The 13,883-nt window shown below is 40.3% G+C and overlaps 1 protein-coding gene across 1 annotated transcript in view; it reads right to left on the reverse strand.

Annotated features, from left to right (window-relative positions):
- SAMD3 (sterile alpha motif domain containing 3) overlaps positions 1-13,883 on the reverse strand; it is a 56,858-nt gene that overhangs the window by 6,934 nt on the left and 36,041 nt on the right. The window lies entirely within an intron of this gene.

Here is a 13,883-nt window from a genome sequence, read left to right on the forward strand (position 1 = left end):
GTAGACCCACTTTCTATGAACACAGGATGATTTGCAAGATAAACCATGTGAATAAACCTCTAGATAAGTATAATTTACCAAAAAGAAATTCCTATACTGTTACATAAATTTAACTGGAAAACAAAAGTCTTTCCACAAAGAATTTGCCAAGACCTGAAGGTTTTATAGACAAATTCTGCTAAACTTTCAAAACAGAGTGTTCCAAATTTATGCAAATTTTTTTCAGGAATTTGGGGGGAAACAAAAGGAATTCTATGAAGGATTCCAAACCATTCTATGAATCCCCAAACCTGAAAAAAATCACTATAAGAGGAAAACTGTAAGTCAGTTTCGTTCATGAACAAAATTATGAATATTGGGAACAGGAAACAACTAACTTCAGTTTATTTCCAGAAGTACAATGGTCTGACATTACTAAGGGGACTATGTAAACTAAAAGGAGGTATGATTGACTTATCCGTTACATTTCACATACTTTTCATAGTGAAATCTGAATTTTAGGACCACTGTGATAGAAAGATTTGGACCAAAAAGAAATAGGTTTTGAGAAATGTGACCTATAGACAGTGCTATAATTAACTTGGATTATATAAATATGTGTAAATATCATATACTGCATTAACCCATTAAGGTTTTTTAAATGACCACTTTTCAAACAATGCAGAAAAATGTCTGTATAAAATTCAACACCCCTTTAAAATTAAAGAAAAAAAACCTTTCATCAAAATAAGAGATATTTTTTAAATGTATAAAGTTATCTACCAAAAACCTCACATTTTTTTTATTTTTACAACATTTTTTTAAATTTTTTAATTTTTTTTAACATTTGTTTATTTTTGAGACAGAGAGAGACAGAGCATGAACAAGGGAGGGGCAGAGAGAGAGGGAGACACAGAATCGGAAGCAGGCTCCAGGCTCCGAGCCATCAGCCCAGAGCCCGACGCAGGGCTCGAACCCACAGACCGTGAGACGGTGACCTGAGCTGAAGTCGGACGTTCAACCAACTGAGCCACCCAGGCGCCCCGGGCTCACATTTTTAATGATGAAATGTTAAAAGAATTTTCCTAAAAATCAGAAAGTAGATAAAGATGCTCTACTCTGCTCTTTATCAGCCTTTTACTAGAGATCCTAGCCAGAATAGTACGATAAGAAAGAGAAACAAAAGGCGTAGAAATTGGAAAGATAGAAACAAAATTGTCGTCATTCATAGATGATGCGATTTGACCATTTTAGAGAAAACTCAGAATGATGTACATATAACTATTAGCATTGATAATATTCGAGCCCCTCGTTGAGCTCTGCTCTGACACTGGGGAATCTTCTTGGGATTCTCTCTCCCTCTCTATCTGCCGTCCCCAACTTGTGTTCATTCTCTTTTCTCTCGATCTCTCTCTCTCTCAAAATAAATAAGCGTTTAAAAAAAAGAATAGCCAAATAAATTGTATTTTGCTATCATAGTAGATTTTTAGGCCAATAAAAAAGAATGAACTATACAAGTAAACTGTACTTGGATGACTCCCAGAGACAATAATATATTGGGTGAGAGACAAGTTGTGGATGATATACTGTTTCCGTATCATTGTGTAAACTGCAAAAAGAAGCAAAACTAAATAACATAAGATACCTTGCATATGTGGTATCATATGCAAAACATAGATTTCAAAAACAGGTGAATGATAATATTCAAAGTACAGGGCAGTGGGGTTAGAAAAGTGGGTGACGGGAGAGGAGAGAGAGGCAGATATGAAGGTGTATAGACAGTGTTCCAATTTTAAAGCGGAACCTTGGCCTCGTGGTGTTTATTTTCTGTCATAAATTATACATAATGCTGTGCATATTCTTCTGTAAGTCTCAAATGCCTATGATGACAAGTTTTTAAATAGAAAGAATCCTTTTTAAAAAGCACAGGAAAAATTTTTAACTCTATAAACAGCTTTCTTTTTATTCAAATGTAGAAGTTCTATAATTGCTAATATCGACATTAAAGAAATTTTTTTTTACATTTATTTTTGAGAGACAGAGCACAAGTCAGAGGGGCAGAGAGAGAAGGAGACACAGAATCCAAAGCAGGCTCTGGGCTCTGAGCTGTTAGCACAGAGTCCGACGTGGGGCTCAAAGTCACAAACCACGAGATCATGACCTGAGCCAAAGTCGGACGCTCAACCAACTGAGCCACCCAGGCGCCCCTGCTAATATCCAGATTTACAGACAAGTATACACATAATGTCCTGCGTTCCCCTAACACCCACACCCGATCCATGAAATGTTACAGAAAGTAGAGTTTCTAGAAAGCTCCTACCTGATTGGGCTAACATAATGTCAGGAGGGCATATCCTAGACTGGAGTACCTTATTCAAAGGAAGAGCTGGCTGTATCGGAATTTAAAATTTCACCTGTTAATGATGGATGTATTGTTTGAGCCAGAAGGAACCTAGAAATCATCTGCCCCGTGCTTCTCACTTCACTGATGAGCAAACTGGGGCTAACTTCACAGCAAACTGGGGCTATCAAAGGGGAAGTGACTTTCTCAAGCACGTGGATGGCCAGGTGCCAGGGGTCCTGTCTTAGTGTAGCCCCTACATCTCTGAAAAGACGGATGGCCTTGTACTGACAGGCTGGTTCCCTTGGCAGTCCACATTGGCAAGAGGGAACCAGTGAATGAGAAAAGTCTGGATCGTCCAGAACAGCAGCCGAGGAATTGGCTGCTAGGTGTCTGTCTCGGCAGGCAGAGATAGTGGGGGGGGGCGAGGGGACGTGCTCAGGAAGTAACGGAAAGTCACGAAGCAGGGAACGGATCGCGCCTGGCCAAGCAATACATTGAAGGGAAGCGTAGTGGTCATGTGTTGGACTTGTGACTTCAGCGGAATCAGAGTAAATTAACCAGAACATGAGTTGGCTCCAAACAAATTGGATAATGAACTTGTGCCACGCCTCCTTTGCCACGCCAGTCCCGGCAACTCCACTCCAATACCAGCCACAGTCACCTACAGCCCTACAGCTCCTAGGGAGTTGGGAAGAATAGCAAAGAGCTCATTTACCTAAGCTGACACCAGGAACGGAAATAAGGACAGGATTTCTTTTCTTCTTAGTGTTTTATTTATTTTTGAGAGAGAGTGCAAGCAAGGGAGAGGCAGAGATAGAGGGAGGCAGAGGATCCGAAGTGAGCTCTGTGCTGACAGCAATCAGCCCACGTGGGGCTCGAACTCAGGAAACATGCGATTGTGACCTGAGCCAAAGTCGGAAGCTCAACTGACTGAGCCGCCCAAGGTGCCCCAAGGACAGTATTTCTAAGTTAGCTATGGACGGAAACTTGAGACTGCTTTTGAAGTAGTAAGACACAGTGGTTCAAGATGTAATTTTAACTCTTTCCACCCAGAGATGCATAAAAACCCACTTCGACTTTTACTAAACATAATTTTGTTCTGCATCCTGCAATCTGAGTAGGTTTACAAAGAAAGTATCTCGTTATATAAACTTAATAATTCTTGTAAGTACATCATTAAAAAATCTACTTTAGGGGCGCCTGGGTGGCTCAGCCGGTTAAGCGTCCAACTTTGGCTCAGGTCATGATCTCCCCTGTCCCGGGTTTGAGCCCCGCGTCCAGCTCTGTGCTGACAGTTCAGAGCCTGGAGCCTGCTTCAGATTGTGTCTCCCTCACCTCTCTCTCTACCCCTCCCCTGTTTGCACTCTGTCTCTCAAAAATAAATAAACATTAAAAGAGATTTTTTAAAAAATCGACTTAAAGGCACTATGTAAAGGTGCTATACCTAAGATTTGGGGCTGTAGCTCTGAACATCATTAGCAAATAGGTGGTCATGTTCCCCGGTAGCTATGGTGTTCCCTAGAGAGTATCATCTCACCTTCCAATTCCTGTAACGGTGTGCTTGCCTGAGTGTTCCAGTCTGGTGGCCCCAAGAGGCTACTGAGCACTTGAAATGTGGCTAGTCCACACTGAAATGTATGCTTTGAACACTGACTTTCAAAGACTTCGTCTACAAAAATAAGTAAACATCTCATTAACAAGTTTTCACAATGATTACATGTTGAAATGATAAATCTGTGGATACATTGCGTTACATAAAATATACTAGTATAACAATTCCATCCGCTTCTTTTTACTTTTTTTTTTTTTTTTTTTTTTTTTGACGTGGCTACTAGAAAATTTTACATTACATATGTGGTCCCTACGGTATTTCTGCTGGACAGTGCTATGGCTAGATGTTAGGGTTTTCTTCATATCAAATTCCACTCATCCCTGTTTTCAGTTCCATTGTCAACAAATTGGCTTTGGAAATGATGCTTCTCTAGGTAACTTGAACAGTCTCTTTGCTTGGCATTCAATCGTGTGGCTCAGTCAACCAGCAGAGAAATGGCAGCAACTTTGCCCCCTACTTCCAATTGCACAGCTGACTTGTAAAACTTCACATTATTAGTGCATTTGCCACCTGCTGATGGCAGTAATTGCATTATATACAGAATGCAATTAACTGTCAACATTTTTCTTCGACTTTGGCTGTTTTGCTCAGTTTTGCACCATGAGAGAAACATCTGTGCAAAAGCCTATAAAAATGATTAGTATTTGTTCAATAAATCATTATGCGTCAGGTGCAGTAAGAAGCAAACAGTAAATGCCATAAAAGAAACCCAAAGAAACCTAACTAGATATTCTTAGCATTTGGCTGTCAGTAGTTTCTGCATAACTTTCGATTCCATTTCACTTCTAAGCCAAGGAAAGCTAACACACAAAAAGACTTCACGACTTTGAAAGCTATGAAGTACATGTATACCCAATAAGGGGGAAAAGAAAAGGTTTTAAGATAGAAATGAATTATAAGTATAGTGTTAGTAATTGAACACCCGAAAGTTTGTTGATTGATTTACTTGGCAAATGTTTGGAGGACTTTAGGATATAAGGACACCCTACAAGATTTATTAAAACCCCGCGTCACTGTCCTGCACATCACGCAGTTTTTCTTAAAAAGGAACAAGTTGGGGCGCCTGAGTGGCTCAGTTGATTAAGCGTCCAACTCTTGGTTTCGGCTCCAGTCATGATCTCAGGGTTTGTGAGACTGAATCCTGCATCAGGCTCTATGCTCACAGCACGGATCCTGCTTGGGATTCTCTCTCTTCCTCTCTCTCTGCCCCTCCCCCACCCTTTCTCTCCCCCCCCCCACATACACATGCACACACAATAAACATTAAATAAACATTAAAAAAATAAAAAGCAAACTATAGAAGAAGATGGCGGCATAGGAGGACGCTGGGCTCACCTCATCCTGTTGATCCCTTAGATTCCACCCACATCTGCCTAAATAACCCAGAAAACCACCGGAAGACTAGCAGAACGGACTCTCCGGAGGCAAGTGCAGATGAGAGGCTCATGGAAGAGGGTAGGAAGGGCAGAGAGGCGGTGCATGCTACACGGACTGATGGGAGGGGGGCGGGGGTGTGGGGGGGTGGAAGGGCAGCCCACTGGGCAAGGCAGAGCCCCCGAGTCAGGCTTGCAAAAGCGGAGGGGCCAGACTCCGTGAGTTCTGACAGCCAGCAGGACTTAACATCTGGAATGTTAAAAGTCAACAGCTCTGCTCGGAGAGCAGAAGGGCTAGAGGACAACGGGAGGGAGAGTTGTTGAGCCCCGGAGGACAGAGCTCAGCTCAGCGGGGGAACAAAGGCGCTGGCAAGTACCATTTCCCTCTCCCATCCCCCAGCCGAAATTCCAAAGGGAATCAGTTCCCGTCACCGAACTTGCTTGCACTGCACAAACGCCCAACGCTGTGCTTCTGTGGATCCATCCCTCTGACAGGTCTGCCTCCCTCCCAGTGCTGCAGTGCCCCTCCTGCAGGGGACCACCATCGGCAAAGCTAGCTAAGCCTGCCCCTCCTGCCTCTGTGCACCTTGCGATCCACCCCATCTAATACACCAGATCCCATTGAAGCAGCACCACAAGCCTGGCAGTCTGCAAGTAGCCCAGACAGGGGCCACACCACTCCACAGTGAGTCCTGCCCCTGGGAGAGGGGAAGATAAAGTACACACCAGTCTGACTGTGGCCCCAACGGTGGGCTGGGGGCAGACATCGGGTCTGACTGTGGCCCCGCCCACCAACACAAGTTTCTCTGGACAGCACAGGGGAAGTGCCCTGCAGTTTGGAGCTACCACAGGAACTATTAAAAATGATGAAATGGAAGAATTCTCCTTAAAAGAAACTCAGGAAGTGGCGACAGATAACGAATTGATCAAAACCGATTTAAGCAACATAATGGAACAAGAATTTAGAATAATAGTCATAAAATTCATCGCTGGGCTTGAAAAAAGTATACAGGACAGCAGAGAATCTATTGCTACAGAGATCAACGGACTAAGAAATAGTCATGAGGAGCTAAAAAACGCTATAAATGAGGTGCAAAATAAAATGGAGGCGACCACAGCTCGGATTGAAGAGGCAGAGGAGGGAATAGGGGAATTAGAAATGAAATTATGGAAAAAGAAGAAGCTGAGAAAAAGAGATTAAAAAAATCCAGGAGTATGAGGGGAGAATTAGAGAACTAAGTGATGCAATGAAACGGAACAATATCCATATAATTAGGACTTCCAGAAGAGTAAGAGAGAGAGGAAAGGGCTGAAGGTGTACTTGAACAAATCATAGCTGAGAACTTCCCTGATCTGGGGAAAGAAAAGGCATTTAAATCCAAGAAGCACAGAGAACTCCCTTCAGATATAACTTGAATCGGTCTTCTGCACGACATATCGTAGTGAAACTGGCAAAATACAAGGACAAAGAGAAAATTCTGAAAGCAGCTAGGGATAAACACACTCAAACATATAAAGGGAGACCAATAAGACTAGTGACAGATCTATCTACTGAAACTTGGCAGGCCAGAAAGGAATGGCGGGAAATCTTCAATGTGATGAACAGAAAAAAAAAAAATGCAGCCTTTATCCTTTATCCAGCAAGTCTGTCATTCAGAATAGAAGGAGAGATAAAGATTTTCCCAAACAAACAAAAACTGAAGGAATTCATCACCACTAAACCTGCCCTACATGAGATCCTAAGGGGGACTCTGTGAGTGAAATGATGCAAGGACTACAAAGTACCAGAGACATCACTACAAGCATTAAAGCTACAGACATCACCATGACTCTAAACCCCTTTCAATAATAACACTGAATGTAAATGGACTAAATGCTCCAACCAAAAGACATAGGGTATCTGAATGGATAAAAAAAATAAGACCCATCTATTTGCTGTCTACAAGAGACTCATTTTAGACCTGAGGACACCTTCAGATTGAAAGTGAGGGGATGAAGAACTATCTATCATGCTACTGGAAGCCAAAAGAAAGCTGGAGTAGCCATACTTATATCAGACAAACCAGACTTTAAATTAAAGGCTGTAACAAGAGATGAAGAAGGGCATTATTTAGTAATTACAGGTTCCATCCATCAGGAAGAGCTAACAATTATAAATGTCTATGTGCCGAATACGGGAGCCCCCAATATATAAAACAATTAATCACAAACATTAGCAACCTTATTGATAAGAATGTGGTAATTGCAGACTTCAATACTCCACTTACAACAATGGATAGATCATCTAGACACAAGATCAATAAAGAAACAGGGCCCTGAATGATACATTGGATCAGATGGACTTGACATATTTAGAACTCTGCATCCCAAAGCAACAGAATATACTTTCTTCTCGAGTGCACATGGAACATTCTCCAAGATAGATCATATACTGGGTCACAAAACAGCCCTTCATAAGTTTACAAGAATTGAGATCATACCATGCATACTTTCAGGCCACAATGCTATGAAGCTTGAAATCAACCACAGGAAAAAGCCTGGAAAACCTCTAAAGCATAGAGGTGAAAGAACACCCTACAAAAGAATGAATGGGTCAACCAGGCAATTAGAGAAGAAATTAAAAAATATATAGAAACAAATGAAAATGGAAATACAACAATCCAATCACTTTGGGAGGCAGTGAAGGCAGTCCTGAGAGGAAAATACATTGCAATCCAGGCCTATCTCAAGAAACAAGAAAAATCCCAAATACAAAATCTAACAGCACAGCTAAAGGAAATAGAAGCAGAACAGCAAAGACACCCTAAATCCAGCAGAAGAAGAGAAATAATAAAGATCAGAGCAGAAATAAACAATATAGAATCTAAAAAAAACTGTAGAGCAGATCAAGGAAACCAAGAGTTGGTTTTTTGAAAAAATAAAATTGATAAACCTCTAGCCAGGCTTCTCAAAAAGAAAAGGGAGATAACCCAAATAGATAAAATCATGAATGAAAATGGAACTATTACAACCAATCCCTTAGAAATACAAGCAATTATCAGGGAATACTATGAAAAATTATATGCCAACAAACTGGACAACCTGGAAGAAATGGTCAAGTTCCTAAGCACCCACACACTTCCAAAATTCAAACAGGAAGAAATAGAAAGCTTGAACAGACCCATAACTGGTGAAGAAATTGAATCAGTTATCAAAAATCTCCCAACAAATAAGAGTCCAGGACCAGATGGCTTCCCAGGGGAATTCTACCAGACATTTAAAGCAGAGATAATACCTATCCTTCTCAAGCTGTTCCAAAAAATAGAAAGGGAAGGAAAACTTCCAGAATCATTCTATGAAGCCAGCATTACTTTGATTCCTAAACCAGACAGAGACCCAGCAAAAAAAGAGAACTACAGGCCAATATCCCTGATGAATAAGGATGCAAAAATTCTCAATAAGATACTAGCAAATCAAATTCAACAGCATATAAAAAAAATTATACACCATGATCAAGTGGGATTCATTCCTGGGCTGCAGGGCTGGTTCAGCATTCACAAATCAATCAATGTGATACATCACATTAATAAAAGAAAAGATAAGAACCATATGATCCTGTCAATCGATGCAGAAAAAGCATTTGACAAAATTCAGCATACTTTCTTAATAAAAACCCTCAAGAAAGTTGGGATAGAAGGAACATACTTAAACATCATAAAAGCCATTTATGAAAAGCCCACAGCTAATATCATCCTCAATGGGGAAAAACTGAGAGCTTTCTCCCTGAGATCAGGAACATGGCAGGGATGTCCACTCTCACCGCTGTTGTTTAACATAGTGTTGGAAGTTCTAGCATCAGCAGACAACAAAAGGAAATCAAAGGCATTAAAATTGGCAATGATGAAGTCAAGCTTTCACTTTTTGCAGATGACATGATATTATACATGGAAAACCCGATAGACTCCACCAAAAGTCTGCTAGAACTGATACATGAATTCGGCAAAGTTGCAGGATACAAAATCAATGTACAGAAATCAGTTGCATTCTTATACACTAACAATGAAGCAACAGAAAGACAAATAAAGAAACTGATCCCATTCACAATTGCATCAAGGAGCATAAAATACCTAGGAATAAACCTAACCAAAGATGTAAAAGATCTGTATGCTGAAAACTATAGAAAGCTTATGAAGGAAATTGAAGAAGATATAAAGAAATGGGAAAACATTCCGTGCTCATGGGTTGGAAGAATAAATATTGTTAAAATGTCAATACTACCCAAAGCTATCTACACATTCAATGCAACCCCAATCAAAATTGCACCAGCATTCTTCTCGAAGCTGGAAAAAGCAATCCTAAAATATGTATGGAACCACAAAAAGCCCCGAATAGCCAAAGTAATACTGAAGAAGACCAAAGCAGGAGGCATCACAATCCCAGACTTTAGTCTCTACTGCAAAGCTGTAATCATCAAGACAGCATGGTATTGGCACAAAAACAGACACATAGACCAATGGAATAGAATAGAAACCCCAGAACTAGACCCACAAAAGTACAGCCAACTAATCTTTGACAAAGCAGGAAAGAATATCCAATGGAAAAAAGACAGTCTCTTTAACAATTGGTGCTGGTAGAATTAGACAGCAACATGCAGAAGGATGAAACTAGACCACTTTCTTACACCATTCACAAAAATAAACTCAAAATGGATAAAGGACCTGAATGTGAGACAGGAAACCATCAAAACACTGGAGGAGAAAGCAGGAAAAGACCTCTCTGACCTCAGCCACAGCAATTTCTTACTTAACAAATCCCCAAAGGCAAGGGAATTAAAAGCAAAAATGAACTATTGGGACCCCAGGAAGATAAAAAGCTTCAGCACTGCAAAGGAAACAATCAACAAAACTAAAAGGCAAGCAATGGAATGGGAAAAGATATTTGCAAATGACATATTGGACAAAGGGCTAGTATCCAAAATCTATAAAGAGCTCACCAAACTCCACACCCAAAACACAAATAATCCAGTGAAGAAATGGGCAGAAAACATGAATAGACAGTTCTCTAAAGAAGGCATCCAGATGGCTAACAGGCACATGAAAAGATGCTCAACGTCACTCCTCATCAGGGAAATACAAATCAAAACCACACTCAGATATCACCTCACGCCAGTCAGAGTGGCCAAAATGAACAAATCAGGAGACTATAGATGCTGGAGAGGATGTGGAGAAACGGGAACGCTCTTACATTGTTGGTGGGAATGCAAACTGGTGCAGCCACTCTGGAAAACAGTGTGGAGGTTCCTCAAAAAATTAAAAATAGATCTACCCAATGACCCAGCAATAGCATTGCTAAGAATTTACCCAAGGGATACAGGAGTACTGATGCATAGGGGTACTTGTACCCCAATGTTTATAGCAGCACTTTCAACAATAGCCAAATTATGGGAAGAGCCTAAATGTCCATCAACTGATGAATGGATAAAGAAATTGTGGTTTATATACACAATGGAATACTACTTGGCAATGAGAAAGAATGAAATATGGCCTTTGTAGCAACGTGGATGGAACTGGAAAGAGTGTTATGCTAAGTGAAATAAGTCATACAGAGAAAGACACATACCATATGTGTTTGCTTTTATGTGCATCCTGAAAAACTTAACAGAAGACCATGGGGGAGGGGAAGGAAAAAAAAAAGAGGTTAGAGAGGGAGGGAGCCAAAACATAAGAGACTCTTAAAAACTGAGAACAAACTGCGGGTTGATGGGGGGTGGTGGGGGGGAGGGTGATGAGCAATTGAGGAGGGCACCTGTTGGGATGAGCATTGGGTGTTGTACGGAAACCAATTTGACAATAAATTTCATATTTAAAATAAATAAATAAATAAAAAGCACAGGTTAATCTCTTGAAAGAAACTGCCAAGACATGTTTGATAGGATATTCCACATCAGATGGGGCAATATTACTTTGTTTCCTCCATGTTTCAGACTCTGAGAAATGCCCTTAACAAGGTCACAATGGAGATGATCTGCTCTGTATGGAGGAACTAGAAAGAATCTCCAAATGGATTCACTGAATATGTGAAAACTAGGTACTTTTTACATAAAGCAAAGTAAAGTTTCCCTATGTTGTAAGCACTTTTATTATGACATATGGTAACACTTCTCATAGATCTCTGCAATCCGGATATAGAACAAAGATACAGACTATGAAATCCCTGGGAAGGATGGCAGGATCAGCTGGATCCTCAAAAATGCCTCTGTCACTTCATGAAGCCAACACAGAGAGAATCACTGAGATGTGGATCCAAAGCCTAACATTCTGTGCTGGGAGCCCCCGAGATCACTCAGGATAGGCACAGTTATGCTGCTGTGCCTAACAGCGGCCGAACCTTAAAGCAACAGAAGTTTATTTGTTACTCCTGTGATATGTCCATATTGGGGCCCAACTCGTCATCCTCCTCACCCAAGGACCTGGCTCCACCACCTAGAATGTTGTTAGGCATCGCACATAAAGAAAAAAGGAGAAGAGGGGCACTGCACACCGGATCGTCCACGAACATGTCACTTCTACTCATATTCCTTGGTTAAAGTCAGTCTCGTGGCCACACCTGATTTCCTGATTTCAAGGGAGTGGAGAAGTAACAATCGTGCTGAATGTCTGGGGGAGACAAGATGGTTAAAATGGTGAGCAGTCATAATGCCCACCCTCCTCTACCTCTGAGTTTTTTATAATGTGAGAGCATAGCTGTCCTTATAATATGGGCCGGTTTTAGAAAGGATTTTCTGTTGGCTACAGTCAAAACCACTTAACTGAGATATCAGAACACCCAATACTCAAACCAGAAAACAATAAACTACAAGAATTCTATATTCAGCAGAACACCTTTCAAATATGAAGGAGAGATTTAAGACATTCCCAAAAAAATAAAAACTGAGAGAATTGGTCACTAGCAGAAAAATGGAAGAACATTAGGCTATGACTTAAATCCACATGAAAAAACAGAACATTGGTAAAGGTCATAAACATAAAAGAGAGTATAAATGCATTTTCTGTTTGTAACCCTTTTTCCTATCTTAATTTAAAGACAATTGCATGAAGCTGTAATTATAAACCCATGTGGTTGGATATACACTGTATAAAATGTTATTTATGTGACAATAACAGCACAAAAGGGGAGAAGGATGGAACCATATAGGGACAAAGATTTTGTATGCTATTATAATTAAATTGATATTAACCCGAACTAGATTATTGAAATTTAAGATGTTAGTTCTATTTCTCCGGGAAACCACTAAGGAAATAACTAAAAATGTATATACACTAAAGTAAACAAGAAGGGAAATTAAATTATTACACTAGAGAATGTTTACTTAACACAAATGAAGGCAGTAATTAAAGAATGAAATAATGGAGGCACCTGGGTAGCTCAGTCGGTTAAGCATCTGACTTTGGCTTAGGTCATGATCTCACAGTTAGTGAGTTCAAGCCCCTCGTTGGGCTCTGTGTTGACAGCTTGGAGCCTGGAGCCTGCTTCAGATTCTGTGTCTCCCTCTCTTTCTGCCCCTTCCCTGCTCACGTTCTGCCCTCTCTCTCAAAAATAAATAAACATCAAAAAAAATTTTTTTTAAATATTTATATTTTGAGAGAGAGAGAGAGAGAGAGAGAGAGTGTGTGTGTGTGTGTGTGTGTGTGTGAGCGGGGGAGGGGCAGAGAGAGAGGGAAACAGAGAATCTGAAGCAGGCTCTAGGCTCCAAGCTGTCAGCGTAGAGTCCAACGCGGGGCTCAAACCCACACAACGTGAGATCATGACCTGAGCTGAAGTCAGCTGCTTAACTGACTGAGCCACACAGGTGCCCCTAAAATTTTTTTGAAAAGAATAAAATAACAACAGATAATGAATAAAACACAAATATCAAAACAGGAGACACAAATTCTATCTTATCAGCAGCTATATTTGATTGGCAGACAAGATTGTAAAAATGATCCAACTACATCTCGTCTACTAGAGACAAATTGAGATTTAATGACACAAATTGCTTAAAGATAAAAATATGGGCAAAGGTATAACATGCAAACAGAAACCGAAAGAGAGAGGGAATGGCTACTAATATCAGACTAAATAAACTTTGAGACAAAAATTGTTCCTAGAGTCAAAGGAGGATATTTTATAATGGGAAGAAAGCCAACCCATTGGGAAGATACAACAATTATAAACTGATATACCCCTAATAACCGAGTCCCAAAACTCATGCGGTAAAAACTGACAGAATTGAGGGAGAAAGAGACAAGTCAGTAATCATAAAAGTTGGAGACTTCAATACCCCAGTTTCAATAATGAACAGAACCACAATAAGCAGATGATAAATGAGGGACTAGAAGTCTAGAACTGCTGCTATTCCTGGAGAAGATAACATGGATTGTAAGGACTCAGAACGGGATATAACAAGTACATCATAAAATGAGGACCCCTAGAAGATGATATTGAAGGGAGTTTTGAAGAAAGTGATTTATAGAATTAAGTTATTTATTGAAAACTATTAAAAAGAAACTAAAAGCAGGTTAAATTAACTAACAAAGATAAAATAATTTATGCACTT

The sequence above is a fragment of the Panthera uncia genome, assembly GCF_023721935.1.
Source record: "Panthera uncia isolate 11264 chromosome B2 unlocalized genomic scaffold, Puncia_PCG_1.0 HiC_scaffold_24, whole genome shotgun sequence".
Lineage (NCBI taxonomy): Eukaryota > Metazoa > Chordata > Mammalia > Carnivora > Felidae > Panthera > Panthera uncia.